Source organism: Leptonychotes weddellii, chromosome 1, assembly GCF_054177405.1.
Source record: "Leptonychotes weddellii isolate Sample4059 chromosome 1, ASM5417740v2, whole genome shotgun sequence".
Taxonomy (NCBI): domain Eukaryota; kingdom Metazoa; phylum Chordata; class Mammalia; order Carnivora; family Phocidae; genus Leptonychotes; species Leptonychotes weddellii.
This window is the reverse complement of record NC_138369.1, coordinates 4,315,263-4,331,776: the sequence shown is the minus strand read 5'-3', so window position 1 is coordinate 4,331,776 and position 16,514 is coordinate 4,315,263. Positions and strand designations below refer to the sequence as shown.

General features: G+C 42.9%; 1 long non-coding RNA gene across 2 annotated transcripts in view; it reads right to left on the bottom strand.

Moving 5' to 3' along the window:
- Nucleotides 1–182: 182 nt before the first annotated feature.
- LOC145717841 (uncharacterized) overlaps nt 183–16,514 on the bottom strand; it is a 20,494-nt gene continuing 4,162 nt past the window's right edge. Inside the window, exons 2-6 of one of the 2 annotated variants that reach the window (XR_014141316.1) lie at nt 13,768–13,861; nt 10,047–10,097; nt 8,203–8,322; nt 2,875–3,024; nt 183–579 (exon numbers count right to left, since the gene is read on the bottom strand). This is a non-coding gene — a long non-coding RNA (uncharacterized LOC145717841). The other variant, XR_014141321.1, reaches the window with a different exon arrangement.

Sequence of the window (16,514 nt, the reverse complement as noted above, 5' to 3'; positions counted from 1 at the left end):
TGAGGAGGGCACGTTCTGCATGGAGCACTGGGTGTTATGCACAAACAATGAATCATGGAACACTTTATCTAAAACTAATGATGTAATGTATGGGGATTAACATAAGAATAAAAAAAAAAAAGAGTGCCTTACAGAGAAAGACAGGGGATGGGAAGTGGTAACAGAGGTTGAGTGAAGCTCTAGATTTTTGATGCCAGTCTTTGAACAACAGCTGAGGCACTAAAAACCTTCCCCATGGTTTCTCAGTGTCTATTGACATTTGAGACCAGATAATGTGGGAGGCTGTCCTCGGGCATAACTAAATGTTTAGCAGCATCCTTGGTGTCTACCCACTAGATGCCAGTAGCACCCTAGTTGTGACAACCAAAAAATGTCCCCAGGCATTGCCAGATGTCCCCTGGGAGAAGGGACAAATCATTCCTGTGTGAGAGCTGGTGTGTCCTAAAAGGCAGAGGGAGCCATGGTACTTATTTGAGCAGGAGAATAACATAGCAAGACTAGCCAGCTGTCTCCCAGACCTAGGCTTCACTTCACTCACCTGAATGTTCCCTGAGAATGTTGTCTCCTCACTGGCGCCCTCTGGGAAAGAAAAGTAGCCATTGAGTGGAATGTGGGAGGTAACAGGCCTGGCCCACATCCCTTTCCAATCACTATTGAGTTGAGTCTTTCTCTGATGCTTCCCATCCTTGCCCAAGTTCCCTCCAAGAAGTCCAAAATGTCTTCTACAGTAGAAATTTAAAAGGGGATTAGGGTGGGGCCTCCAGTTCAATAATTAAGTCAATAGTATTTATTGCACACCTACTAAAAGCCAGGAACAATACTAAACCTTATGGAAGTAAATTGACAAAGAAACAAAGGGTCTTCCCTTGTGGAGTTTGCAGTCTGGTGGGAGAGTCACTAGGTAAATAATGACAAATAAATGATTAAGTGATTACAAGGGTCCCACCTGTTTTTAATATATAGGACAAGATACCTTGGGAGCACAAAGAGAAATCCTAGAATATGGAGGGTGCAGAGGAGGCTTCCTGAAGGAGTGGGTGTTAACTGGGTTAATAATACAGAAGTAGTAATAATACCTGCAGTTGTCTACACAACATGGCATATAAAGTGCCTTAATACACACTATTTCATGTAAAGAAAGACAGAAGGTTCTAGAACAGGGTTATGTAGCTTAATAGCTAATATTTATTGTGGCTAGCACTGCACTGAATATTTTACACACCTTAATAATCAAAATGGGTAGGTGAGGTATATTGGATTCCTAAGGCTGCTGTAACCAAGTGCCACAAACTGGGTGGCTTTAAAACAATAGAAATTTATTTTCTCATGGTTCTGGAGGCTAAAAGTCCAAAATCAAGGTTATTAGTAGGACCACACTCCCTCTGAAGGCTCTAAGGAAGATCCTTCTTTGTTTCACCTAGTTTCTGGTGGTTGCAAGCAATCTTTGGTGTCCCTTGGCTGGTGGCAGCAGAACCTCAGCCTCTGTGTCTGTCCTTGCATGTCCCTCTGTATGTGTGTGTGTCTCTATACCCAATTCCCCTCTTCTTATAAGGACACCAGTCATATTGGATTGAGGGCCCACCCTCATCTGGTATGACTGCCTCTTGATTTTATTAAATCTGCAAAGATTTTCTTTCCAAACAAGATCATATTCCCAGGTTCCAGATGTACGTGAACTTGGGGAGATTCTATTCTACCCAGTACATGAAGTAAGTAGGTTTCTGAAGTGACTCTCAGTGATCCTTGCCACCTGGAACCCTCCTCCCCCTGATCAGACCCAGTGACTCACTGCTAATGAACAGAACACAGCAAAAGTGATAGGATGTCACTGCTGAGACTGGGTTATAAAAGACTACAACTTCTATTTTGTTCACACTCTCTTTCTGGATATTCTCATGTGCTCACTACAACAAAGCAAGCTGGAGAGGCTGACATATCTAAGAACTGAGGGCAGCCTCTCACCAACCACCAGAAAGGAACTGAGGCCTTCAGTCCAGTAGCTTTGAAAGAACTGAATCCTTCCAGCAACCACATGAGTGAGCTTGGAGGCAGATCTGCCCCTAGATGAGCCTTCAGATGAGACTGCATCCCCACCCAACACTTTGACTGTAGCTGTGAGAAACCCTGGAGCAGAGAATGTAGGGAAATTACACGTAGATTCCTGGCCTACAGAGACTGTGAGACAATATTGTTGTTTTAAGCCACTACCATTGGGGTAATTTGTTATGCAGCAATACATAACTCATATGGTAGATGCTATTATTGTTCCCACTTACAGGTGAGGCGTATAGAAGTTAGGTCATTACCCACCCAAAAGTCAGCTGGTAAGTGGTAGGGCCAGAAGTTAAGTCCAAACTATTGAACTCAAAACATGGAATTATACTAGGAATGAGCAAATAAGTAAACATGCTGTGGTCATTGAGAACCAGGTTCTCAATGCCACAGAAGCAGCCACAAATAAGAAAAGAGGGAAGGCTAGAAAGAGCCCTCGTGTTGGATGGGAATCTGAGGTATCAGTGTGAACTCATAGGGTTTAGTATATAGACAGATAAATAGATGTAGAAATTGAATTTAAAGTGAGAGAGGGAGAAACAAGTAGGGAAGTCCAGCGGAAAATCTGAGATGTCATTTTGGAAGACCAGGAAAGAGACCCAGACAGGAGACATACTCTTGCAAGGCAGCCCCATAAGGACGGTGATTGGTGCTGGAGGCTTGAGTGGTACCTTCTGGGAAAAGATTACCAGAGACAATAGTAGGATGCAGGACCAGGGCCAGGACAGATCTCTGCTCTTTTACCCTGGCCTGAAATCAATGAAGGTCTCAAAGTTTCCCCCCACCACTCCTTCATTGTCGAGAGTATTTGGAAATCCTTACCATAACATGCTTCATCATCTAATTTCATGAACCTAGCCAGCCAGTTCAAGACACGATTTGAGAAACAGCTGCAGTAGTAACTTCCAATTTTATTTCCACAGTATGATTCCTTCTTGCACTTTGCCAGCCCAACCTTACACTCATCAATATCTGCAAATCAAGAGAAAACATCATTTTTCATTCTCATCAAACTATACCATCTTCCCTTGCACAGGGAGTCTCGGGTACCCACCATCATTCATAAGCATCTGTTCTTGGATAAGATGACTCAATATCATAAAGGTGATAGTTCTCCTCCAGTGAATTTATAAATCCAACACAATCCTAGTGAAAAACATCTAGCTGGACTTTAAGGAGTAAGACAGTGGATACAAGCATGTAAGAATAGCCAGAAAAACTCTGCAGTGGGGACTCATCTTATTAGACACTGAAACACACTTTAAAGCCTCAATAAAATGAGTGCTGGCACATGAATTGACAAAGAGGCTAGTGAAATAGACTCAAAGTCCAGAAATAGACCCAAGTACATATGGAGCTTTAGAGTATGATGGTGGTATGTCAAACCACTGAAGGAAGGACAAGTGGTTCTTTCAATACTTGGATCACATGGTTTGTTTAATCAATTTAAAATACACAGCAAGTAGCAAGGAAAGAGATAGGACAGGTGCATATACCCTTAGGAAATGGTACAAGTGAGGCAAAAAGCTCCCACCATCTAAGTCCTGGCATGTGCAATATTCATGTGTTCTGCATCGATCTGCCACATCTCTCTGGTGGACCAGAGTTGAGGTTCAAGCAAAGGGACCCACAGACAGAAGTTACCCTGAGCCAATGACTCACACTTATTCTCTCTGTTGGAAGGACTCAGGACAAGTACATTTAACCAATAGTTGCAACTTGCCTACTAGTCTATGAGTTATATCGGGCTATGGGTGTGTGTTTTGGGTAGAGGGTTATATGGGCCAGAATGGTTATCATCAATGAGTGACTGAATTAAGACCTCATAAATCTTTTTTTTTTAAAGATTTATTTATTTATTTGAGAGAGCGAGAATGAGAGAGAGTACATGAGAGGGGGGAGGGTCAGAGGGAGAAGCAGGCTCCTCGCTGAGCAGGGAGCCCGATGCGGGACTCGATCCCGGGACTCCAGGATCATGACCTGAGCCGAAGGCAGTTGCTTAACCAACTGAGCCACCCAGGCGCCCCAAGACCTCATAAATCTTAAGTGCTTTGTATGTTTTGTTTATATTGTATATCTTGGGCATTAAATGCCTCTTATTTAATTTACCATGAGCATTTAGCACCTATGTGCCTTGTGTATATTTATCGCTTCATGAATATTACTGTTGGTCTCTCCATTCTATTCTATGTTTAACACACATATGCTCTACCCACCAACTACTTACCTATTTTAACACATCTTATGCATTTCATATATCCCATTGGATTTTCTTTTTTCTGCAGCAAAACCAAATAGTCTCAAACAGTATAACAAATGCACATTACATTTCTGCACCCTTCCCTTCTCTAGAACGGGGTTCCCCTTTATCCTGGTTCAGGATGGATTTTTTTTTTAAAGATTTTATTTATTTATTTGACAGAGAGAGACACAGCGAGAGAGGGAACACAAGCAGGGGGAGTGGGAGAGGGAGAAGCAGGCTTCCCGAGGAGCAGGGAGCCCGATGCGGGGCTCAATCCCAGGACCCTGAGATCATGACCTGAGCCGAAGGCAGACGCTTAACCAACTGAGCCACCCAGGTGACCCAGGATGGATTTTTTAATAAGATAAAATGGGACCCAGATATCACACACTTCTTAAGAATAAACTCTACACTAATGAATCATTGAACACTACATCAAAAACCAATGATGTACTATGTGTTGGTTAATTGAACATAATAATAATTTAAAAAGAATAAACTCTACATATATTAGAGATCTAAATGTAAAAATGAAGCCATACAGGTACTAGAATTAAACAGAGGTGAATTCTTTGATCTCAGTGTAGGGAAAAACATTTTATTTTTATTTTTTATTTTTTAGAGAGCATGGGAGGGGAGGGGCCAATGGAGAGGGAGAGAGAATCCCAAGCTGGCTCCATGCCCCATCACAGAGCCCAGGGTGGGGCTTGAACCCATGACCCCGAGATCACAACCTGAGCCAAAATCAAAAGTCAGACCCTCTACCGATGAGCCACCAAGGTGCCCCAGGGAAAACATTTTAATGATGACTTAAGCACCTTGATAAATTTACCTACATAAAAAAATTTTTTAATTAGTTGCATGGTTAAAAATAAATATACAAGCAAAGTCTAAAGAAAACTGACAGAGAGAAAATATTCTCAATGTATACTACTAACAAGGGACCAAAATTTCTAACATATAAAGAAATCAAAAATTGGGAGGAAAAGAAACAAATACTCAATAAAAAAAAATAGGGAAAAGACATGAACAGACAATTCAGAAAGAAGATATAAAAATGATCCTCTAATATAAAATGTTCAAAATTGTTCATAATTAGGGATGCCTGGCTGGCTCAGTCAGAGGAACATGCAACTCTTGATCTCAGGGTCATGAGTTCAAGCCCCATGTTGGGTGAACAGATTACCGAAAAAAATTGTTCATAATTAGAGAAAATCATGAAAAATCTACTGATATACCATTTCTCACCTAGCAGACTGGCGATGCGTTCTGACAACATGTTCTGTCAGCAAGACTGTGGGGAGACAGGTGCTTTCATGCATTGCTGGTGAGAATGCCAATTGGTACAACTTTTCTGGAATTAAACTTGGGATAGCTAATCAAGCTACATATGGATTTACCTTTTAACTAAGGCACCTCACCTCCAGGACTGTAAAGACACATCTCCCACAAATACTGGAAAAAGCCTAAGGATTCAAGTAAAATGTCCCTATGCAGAAGAAGTTTGAATAAACTATGGTTCATCCACACAGGTACATAAAAGAATGGGGGAAGATCTCTACATGATTTGGAATAATTTCTAGGATATACTGTTAAGTGAAAAAAGCAAAGTGCAAAAGGGCATCTCTGGTGTCCTATCAAAGGTGTCTAAGTCAGAGAAGACCAGAAAAGACTGAGGATCCGTCACAGATTGCCAACTCAGGAGCATGGCAACTAAATGGGATCCTGAAATAATTCTTGAAGCAGAAAACAAAAAGGGGCATTGGAGAAAAAAACTGGTGGAACTGGAAAAAAAGTGTGTTGTTTGACATCCTTATATCAATATTAATTCCCTAGTTTTCATCATTGTAGTATAGCCATGTTGTTGGTGAACCTTAGGGGAATTGGGTGAAGGGGTAATAGAGAATTTCCTAAACTCTTTTTAAAAAGTTTTAAAAACAGATACATCCAATGTTGTATGATTCCGCTTATAGGAGGTCCCTAAAGGAGTCAAATTAACAGAGACAGAGAGTAGATGGTGGGAGCCAGGGGCCAGGGGAGGGAGAATGGGGAGTTAATGTTTAGTGGGGACAGAGTTTCAGTTCTGCAAGATAAAAAAAGTCTTGGAGATGGATGGTGGGGATGGTTGCACAGCACTGTGAATGGACTTAATGCCAGTGAACTATACACTTAAAAATAGTTACGATGATAAATTTTGTTGTGTATATTTTACCACAATTGAAAAAAATAATTCAAGTAAATGAATAATCCAATATTGTCTGATTCCACTGACAGGAGGTCCTTAGAGGAATCATATCCACAGACACAGAGAGTAGATGGGGGGGAGCAAGAGGTGGGGCAGGGGGTGGGCAGGCAGTGCTTCATGGGGACAGAGTCTCAGTTTGGGGAAAGTTCTGGAGACAGATGGTGGGGATGACTGCAAAACAGTGTGAGTGTGCTTGATGCCACTGGGCTGTACACAAAAATGGTTAAATTGGTAAATTTTACATTATCTATATTTTGCCATGATAAAATAAAATAAATCCTAAGTAGTTTACCATGGTCCAGTTTGCCTTCTGAATTTACAAAACTCCACCAATTAGATATTCAGGAGTGTTTTTTCTTTTTGGCAGTCAAATGGACCTTCAGAATTTGTGGAAATGAGAAAGGATTTTGGCTGGAGCAGAAGGGAGTAGTGAAAAGGGAAACTGGAATCTGAGTTGGAATACTCAGATCATGGAAGATATTGAGTGGCAAGATAGTAAGTTATTCAGTTGAGGCCAAATCATAGAAGATATTGAGTGTCAAGATCTGATGTGGGCCAGATCATGGAAGATATTGAGTGTCAAGATAGTGAGTTATTCATTTGTTCTCTTGGACAACACTTTTTTATTGGGCCTCTGTTATGTGACATATTCTCTGTCCTTGGATTATAGTAATGAACAAAACAGACATGGTCCCCTCTCTTGTGGGATTCTCAGACAGACAAACAAAAACTGATGCTTGAAACTCCAAGGGTCCTGGGAACTCTACCTTCCTCTAAAGAAAGACACTGTTGGTGGGAATGCAAGTTGGTACAGCCACTTTGGAAAACAGTATGGTGGTTCCTCAAAAAGTTAAAAATAGAACTACCCTATGACCCAGCAATTGAACTACTGGGTATTTACCCCAAAGATACAGATGTAGTGAAAAGAAGGGGCACGTGCACCCAGTGTTCATAGCAGCAATGTCCGCAATAGCCAAGCTGTGGAAAGAGCCAAGATGTCCTTTCAACAGATGAATGGATAAAGAAGATGTGGTCCATATATACAATGGAATATTACTCAGCCATCAGAAAGGATGAATACCCAACTTTTACATCAACATGGATGGGACTGGAAGAGATTATGCTAAGTGAAATAAGTCAAGCAGAGAAAGTCAATTATCATATGGTTTCACTTATATGTGGAACATAGGGAGGACATTAGGAGAAGGAAGGGGAAAATGAAAGGGGGGGAATCAGAGGGGGAGACGAACCATGAGAGACTATGGACTCTGAGAAACAAACTGAGGGTGTTAGAGGGGAAGGGGGTGAGGGGATGCGTTAACCCAGTGATGGGTATTAAGGAGGGCACGTACTACATGGAACACTGGGTGTTATATGCAAACAATGAATCGTGGATCACCACATCAAAAACTAATGATATATTGTATGTTGACTAACATAACATAATAAATAAATAAATAAATAATAAAAAATAAAGAAAGAAGACATCAAACCAGCTTCAGAAAGAGCAAGGGGGACACAAGGGATAAGAACTCCTCTAAGGGCACTGAGACAGCTCTGACATGTTCTATCTTGTAGTATGACTGCATCTTTGCCTCACCAGCACCCCACACATGCCCCCACCCCGTTCCAGATTTCAGGATGTCATGGATTGAGTCTCTACCTTCACATTTCTCGTGGGGCTTGATGTACCTCCTCCCAGACGGAGACTGAAATCCATCTTTACAAGCACAGTGGGTGCTGTTGGAGCAGTTGGCATGTTCAGGGCATATGGGACAGAAAGCTGCAGGGAACACAGGATCCTTTCATTAATTCACTCATTCATTCAAGAAGGATTCCTTGAGCACTTATGATGTCCCAGATGCTGTAGTCAGAAGAATGTCCTTTTGGGAATAGCTCTGTTGTCCTCCACCGTGCACCCCTCCCACGGCTGAACACAGATGCTTGCGTGCCTGCCCCACCCACATCCATCCTCTACCATCAACACCACTTCCACTCAACAGTAGAACTTCTAACTGTCAGCATCAGTGTGTCTTTCCCTGAGGGCTTTCTCTGGCCACCAGAGTCCTCTGTGCTTACCACATGGTGGGTTAGCAATGGAGCAGTTCCCTCAATCAATGACTGACATGAATCAATATGTTAAAAAAAAAAAGGCTTTTTTATCATCAGGGGAAAAAAAAAAGAAAACAAGTATTGGCAAGATGTGGAGGAACTGTAACCCTATGCACTGCTGGTAACGCATGTAAAATGGTGCAGCTGTTGTGGAAAACAGTTTGGCAAGTCTTAACAATTTTTTTATTAGAAATACCATATACCACTTTTAAGTATATAGCCCAAAGAATTGAAAGCAGTGTTTTGAAGAGATATATGCACACCCATGTTCATAACAGCATGATTCACAGTAGTCAAAAAGTGGAAACACCCCAAGTGTCCAGTGACAGATGAATAAACACAATGTGGTCCATCCATACAACGGAATATTAGCTTTAAGAAAGAAGGAAATTCCAACACCTGCTACCACATGGGTGAACTCTGAAGACGTTAGATATGTAAATAAAGCAGTCACAAAAGGACAACTACTGTTTGGTGCCACTTACAGGAGGCCGCTAGAGGAGTCCAAATTCCTAAAGACAGAAAGTCTTCAGGTGGATCCTGGGGCTAGTGGGAGGGGAAACGGGGATTTGCTGTTTCAAGGGGGAATGCCAGTCTGGCAGGAGGAGAAATGTTCTGGAGGTGAATGGTGGGGATGGGTATACAACAATGGGAATGTGCTTGATGCCACAGCTCTGTGCACTTAGAAATGATTACAATGGTGAATTTTATGTTGTGTATATTTTACCACATGTTTAAAAAGATAAATAAGAAGATAACAGCTTCCTCGCCCATGAAGGGGAATCATGCTGGGATGCTGGGGTACATGCTCCTTACTACGCTCCCCTCTCCCCTCATGTAATCTGCTTGACAATGGACCTTTATGTCTCCTCACCTTACCAGTAATTTCCCACTGCCAGATGGTACTTCCCAGGATCACCTCCCCGACAAATGACTTGCTCTCAGGTCCTTTTCTTAGGGTATGCTTCTGGGAGGGGGGAACCCAACCCAAGACATGGGGCAAAAATAAAAGTATCTCCTGCCATGACTTAGATACAGGCTCTGGGAAAGAAAGGGCAGAGTCTACCATCCACCAGCTGTGCAACCTTGAGCCCGCTACTTCCCTTGAGGGCTCTTGTTCAAGTGAGGATACTCTCCAGACCTTCTTTGCAGGAATGTCAGGACTGAATGGGATGCGTGTAGAATTTGCTTAGCATGGAGGCTGGTGCAAAGCAAGAGCTACATAAGTGGTGGTGATGATGGAGAAGGGGGAGAAGTTCTTGGGAGCTGCAAGAAAAAGGCAGAAGGCGGCAGAGATTTATGTTGTCTCCCTTGAAAAGGGCCCCTTCCCTCCCCTCGAGGCAGGTTGCTGATCCCAATTTCCTTTCCCTGGCATTTGGTAATGAGTAAACTCACCTCCAGAATTCTTGGCATCTGATCCTGACAGAGCCAGCAGGACACTGAGACCTGGCACAGAGAGAGGGGACAGTTCAGCTTGGCTGAAGCCCACAGGGATTAGGGGTTTCGTCTCCAACTGCCCGGGCTTACGTGTGCTAACTTCACTGCAGGTCCTTCCAGGCAGGCTACAAACACCAGTCACAGGGGACATCATATACTACTGAAGCATACCAGGGCCATCTGGTTGCAGCTGTAAGAGGGTCTGCACCCAATTTCAATGTTGGGGGCGTCAGGGAGGGGTGTTCCCCACACCAACAATCAGTGCTCTGACACCAGCTGGGTGTCCTACAATTCAACCGATTCCAACACCATCTACCCAGAGACTATCAGATCCCACAGGTTAAGGGCTTGCTCCCACAAGCCTACCCCCCTCCCCCTTTAGAAGCCATGGAAAGCCTAGTTTGTCACCACCTCCTTGAGTTGCATTAATTTGCTAGAGCAACTCAGGACTTCAGAGAAACATTTCTGTTACTAGATTGCTGGTTTATTAGGAAAAGGTATCACTTGGGAACACCTGAGGGAGGTGAGGTATGGGGCAAGGTACAGGGGTAGGGCGCAGAACCTCCATACCCTCTCTGGGTGGCCACTCTCCCCAGACCTGCAGCTTCACCAGCCCCAGGAGCCCAGCCTCTTCCGGCTTCAGGAGGCTACCTCACACAGCCAGGGTTGATTAGATCTTTGGCCCTTGGCCAGGGATTCACTCTCCAGCTCCTCTCCCCTCTTGTGAAATCAGGGGGTGGGGCTGAAAGGTCCAACCTTCAAATCACATGATTGGCTCCTCCCCCAGCCCCTCCCCTAGCGCCCCGCCCACCCCATGAGTTTCCCAGATCACCTCATTACCATAACAGAAGACACCTTTATCACTCTGCCCTTGGGGGAAATGGGGAAATGCCAAGGATTATAAGAGCTCTGTGCCCCCTGGGTGGCTCAGTGAGTTAAATGACTGCCTTTGGCTCAGGTCATAGTTCCCGGGGTCCTGGGATGGGGTTCTGGGATGGGGTCCTGCATCGGGATCCCTGCTCAGTGGGGAGTCTGCTTCTCCTTCTGCCCCTCACCCTGCTCATGCTCTCTCTCTCTAATAAATAAAATCTTAAAAAAAAGAGCTCTGTGCCTGAAATGGGGACAAAGCCCAAATATGTATTTCTTATTATAAATCACAATATCACAAGTTGTATGTCCCGATTTCTGAAAAACCTGTGGCTCAGAATCTAGTACCAAAAGGCCAAGTGCCAACCTCCTTTCCATATGCAGTGGTCCCTCTGGACCTGTCCAGACCTCTACCCTACACTGTCTGATGGCGACAAAGTGCAAGCCACATAGGTCCTTTTAAAATTCCTAGTAGCCACATTTTTTAAAGGCAAAGAAAAACAGGTGAAATTAATTTCATTGTATTTAACCTAATAGAGCCAAGATGGGATCATTTCAACCAGCATTCAATATATGACAAATTATTCATAAAGTATTTTACGATCCTTTCTCTGTGTAAGATAGTCTTTGAAACCAAGTATGCATTTTGCATGTGCAGCTGATCTCCACTCGGGCTGGCCTAGTTTCCAGTGCTCAGGACCCACATGCGACTGGTGGCTATGGTCCTGCACAGCACAGGTCTGACCACTAATAACTCATGTTTTCTCTGGAGTAAGAGGGAATCTGAATATCACAGACCCTAAGAATACCCGGAGTCCAAGACTGTGGCAAAATCGGAATGGATGAGCATGTTTGGGGCATGGTCCCTTTTGAGGATGATCTCAAAATGTCTCCCACATTTTTAGATGAAGCTTTATATTAAAGTTGGGGATGAAATCAGAAATGCAGAAAACTTTCCTACATATTTCCTAATATCACTTCCTCAAAGTACATAGGTGACAAATAACTAGGCACTTGAAAAATGGATTTTCTTTCATCTCTTTCACTGCAAGCAGGTTGTACTGGGATCCTTTGCTAAAATCTAGAGGTATCTAGGGGTGCCTAGGTGGCTCAGTCAGTTGAGCTTTGGGCTCTTGGTTTCTGCTCAGATCATGATTCCCTGGTTGTGAGATGCAGCCCCACTAGGGGCTCCCCACTCAGCATGGAGTAGGCTTCAGATTCTCTCTCCCTCTCCGTCCCTCTCTGCCCCTACCCGTCCCTCTCTGCCCCTACCCACCCCCTACGACTCACGCATGCTCCCCCTCTCTCTCTCAAATAAATAAAATCTTTAAAAAAAAATCTGGAGGCATCTACTTTCATAGCTAACACCAGCCCCCAAATGGCTTAAGTATGACAAGGAAAATCAAGGTAATTTGGATTTGTATCACAAATGGAAGGGGAATCACATGGAAGGAGAAGGAGTAAGAAATCTGCGTATGGCCCGTTTGGATTATCACAGAACAGGACAAGTCCCCTGGACAAGATAAGGTCAACACCTGCTCTTCCTACATCTTCTATAATATTTACTATCCTCTGTATTATGGGTACTGACAAAAACATCACCTTTAAGGATTTATGATATTGCGCTGAATCATATGACATGGCCATTTCTGTAAGTCAGAAAAATGCTCAAACATCAGTACTTTCCCTGTGAATGCTTTCTTCACCAAAAGAAATATTTGATTCCTATGGGGCAAGGGTCAGCAAACCATCAACTTCAGGCCAAATCCAGACCAGTGCTTGTTTTTATACGGCCCGTGAGCTAAGAATGGTTTTCACAGTTCTTACACGGCTAAAAACAAGAAGAAGATTTCATGGCACGTGAAAATAATGTGAAACTCAAATTTCTATGGCTATAAATCAGGTTTTATTGGAACACAGAGATGCCCATCAGTCCGAGGAACGCCTGGGGTTGCTGTTACATGGTAGTGCAGAGTTGGTGAGTTCAGAGAGAGACCAAATGCCCGTAGAACTGAGAACAGTAATTATCTGGCCGTTTATAGAAAAAGTTTGCCTTTCCCTGACATAGAGCATTGGACATCACATGCTTGCTAATAAGATCTCCTTAACAAACCTACCTTAAACTGTGTTTGAGTCCTCCTGTGGTGTTTTAGAATTACCTTGAAGAGCCAAAATCCCAGAGCAGAAGGGTGGGTAGATCCAGGTCATTGTAAGGTACTAAGCCACAGCACTCCAAACATGGACCCTCTTGATGGTGGTTGATCAGTGTAGCAGGCCCTTGAAGTGTCCCCTTTAGTCTTCCCCAGAGGGGATTCCTATGCATGTAAATAACTATCTTTCTGTAAGAGGGCATTTTCTGCAGCCTGTGGAGGGCAAGCCCCAAATATTTGGGAGTTATGCTGGAGTGGCTATCTAGCAGCAAGGGATGAGGACCGAGGGTAAATAGCTCAGCCTCCTTGCACTGCTAAGGCACACAAGGTATTCTCTCTTGGAGGTGCCCCAACAGGACTGAGTGCCACTTACCCACAGGGTAACTCCCCATTAACACACCCCCATCTGCGCTTGTGTCTTCCTGATCTGGCATTCTCCACTCCCTCCCTTGTGCCTCCTGGGATCCCTTCCCAAATAAACTACTTACATCCAAGTCTGTCTCAGTTCTGCTTGGGGAGAGCAACTAAGAGACTCAGTGTGAGAGTTTCTAATAGGACAGGTGCACACAGTCATTTCTGCACAAAGTGCCAAACTGGGGGGAGCAACCCAAACTAGGATGCAGGGGTCATGGGCAGAAGAGAGAATTCTTTGTTGTACTCACCTGAGAGCAGGGGCAGGCACCTGCTTCCCATAGCACTGAGATACCAGGAGCACCAATCTGAGAAGCGCTCTCAAGCAGGATGTGGCAAGGATGTCTGGAATGAAGAAGCCCCATGAAAGTCAATTTCGAATGGTCACAGACTTCAGAGGCCAGGTGGCCGATGCTTCTCAAAACCCTTTAATTTCTGCCCATCTTTTGACCCGACAATCCCACTTTCTGGGAAATTATCTCAAGGAAAAGATGATCGAAGGAGAGTAGATTATAGGAAACAAGCTTACAACCCAACAAATGTGGAACAAATATCCTGCTGGAATTTAAACTCCCAGTCTGTTGCAACCAGCAAGGTTTGGACTGTAAGAAATTCCACAGGACAAACTATCCAATTTCTTCACCCTCCTCAAAAAATTTAAGGGGTGAAAAACATAGGGGAGACCTAGATTTAAAAAGACTTAGAAATACATCAACCAACTGCAGTGTCTTACTGGATCCCAAATCAAACATAAGTTTCTTAAATGTTTGAAGCCTGGCAATATGACAACATTAAAGAATGGTTGTTCATTCTCGTGAATATGATAATTCAACCTCCAGTTCCTTATCTGTCAACTCCGATGGTTGCTCCAGAGGAGGCTGTAGGTATGATAAAGTGGCTATATACAGAGTCCTGATATTTTGGAGTTACACACTAAAATTTTGCAGGCAAATCATATGATATGTAGAAATTATGTCAAAATAATTGGAGTGAGGGAATGGTTTGGGGAGTAAGTGGGAATAAATTTGATACAAGTTTGGCAAGTGTTGATCATTGCTAAAACCGGGTGAAGGGTCTATGGGGTTGCAATGCCATTGTCACTGCATTCGTGTATGTTTGAGAAGTCCCATAATAAAAAAGGGGGGATTATCTTAAAGATATGTTGTTCATTAAGTAGATAGATAGATACCAAGGGGCAGAAGTATGTATGCTAGCATTTGGGTAAGATGGGGAGATAATAAGGAAGACTTCAGCACACTATACACAATTAGAAATGTGCATACATATATTTATAATATATTTATACAACAGGGAAACTGCAAAATGTGAGCTATTCTCTATACAGTTATGTGTGTGTGTACTTACACCTACACAAGGTCATACATAACTAACATATACACACATACAAATGTGTGTGCACAAACATATAAATGCATATTATGATTTTGCATTTGCATAAAATATTCCTGGAAACTGCCCAAGAAACTCCTAATACCTGTTGCCTTTGAAAACTGAGCCACTGGGAAGCAGGAGCAAGGAGACTTCATATTTCACCTTTTGATGCCATTTGAATTTTGAAGTAAGTGAAGGTATTTCATATTCAAAACCTAAGTCCCTTCTTGGAGAAACAATGGAAGTGCTGCACATCACCAAAAATGAGACTTTCAAAGACTTTAAGTTGTTAGTGTTTGCTCTGTGAATATCATTTTGAAATGTAAAAAGCACCATTCTCAGGTAATGCCATGAGCAATTAAGATTTAGGACAAAACCTCCAGTGCACATTAGCAAAGACTATATGCCCTGCAAATCTGTTAAACCATCAACTGTGCCAGTGAAGACAAAGGCACCAGTGGGGAAGATATAGCTAAAGAATTTGAAGAAAATATTTTCATAAAATGTAAGTGGGAGCATTTAAAGATAAGATGCTTTCTTACATAAAATGTAAGAAAGGGAGCATTTAAAGATGTGTAACACAAATAATTAGATATTATAAATAAAAATCATGCTGTAGGAGGCTACTAACATAACATGGAAGGTGGTTGTAATCCAGCATTAGGACAAAGGCAGGTAATAAGAGTAAAATATGTGATCTCACATTTAAAGGGGATTCTATAAATGTTAATAGAAGAGTGGCATTCTGAGTGATTTAAATTTCTTTTTATTTAACTAGCTCTACATTTTATACATTACTATAGCAATAAGAAAATAATAACAATAATGAAGAATTTTCACAGAAGAGGAAACAAAATGGCTGAAAAATGGATTCTCTTGGCAGGTCCTTCCCTTCTCCATGCTCCTGCTTTGATATGTAGATTCTGCTTTGATTTCTGAGTTTGGAATCTCTAGGGGTCTGCTTGTGGGGCAAGTCTCTCAACACTTCACCCACAGCTGTTGGCGATAGGCAGTGAGATGAGAACATAACTCAGTGCCCAGGAAAACCCGAGTTTGGATTGCAAATCGGCAGCTACTATTTCAATCACTCTGAGGTGGTGACTTTGTCTCTCTGGGCCTGTTTTCTCATCTGCAAAATGGTGCTAAGAAAGAGCATATACTTCCCAATAATGTTGTGTTGATGCAGTGAAGATGACCTCCCATAGCATGTGGGCACCTGCCTGGCATGTGACAAGTGCTGAATAAAGTTAACTGTTATGGGGACAGGATATGATGATGATGGTGGTGGTGGACATGATGGTGATGGTGAAGGTGGAAGTGATGGCAATGATGGTGATGACAGTAATGGTGAAAATAGTATAAATGGTAGTAGTGACAGTGCAGGGAGTGGTTTTGGTGATGACAGTGATAGTGGTGACGATGGTGAAAGTGATGATAACATCATGATGTTGATGATGGTAGTGCTTATGGTGATGGTGGTGGTGATGGTGGTTCTACTGATGGTGGAGATGGTGGTGATGGTGGTGGTGATGGTGGTTCTACCGATGGTGGAGATGGTGGTGATGGTGGCGGTGATGGTGGTTCTACTGATGGTGGAGATGGTGGT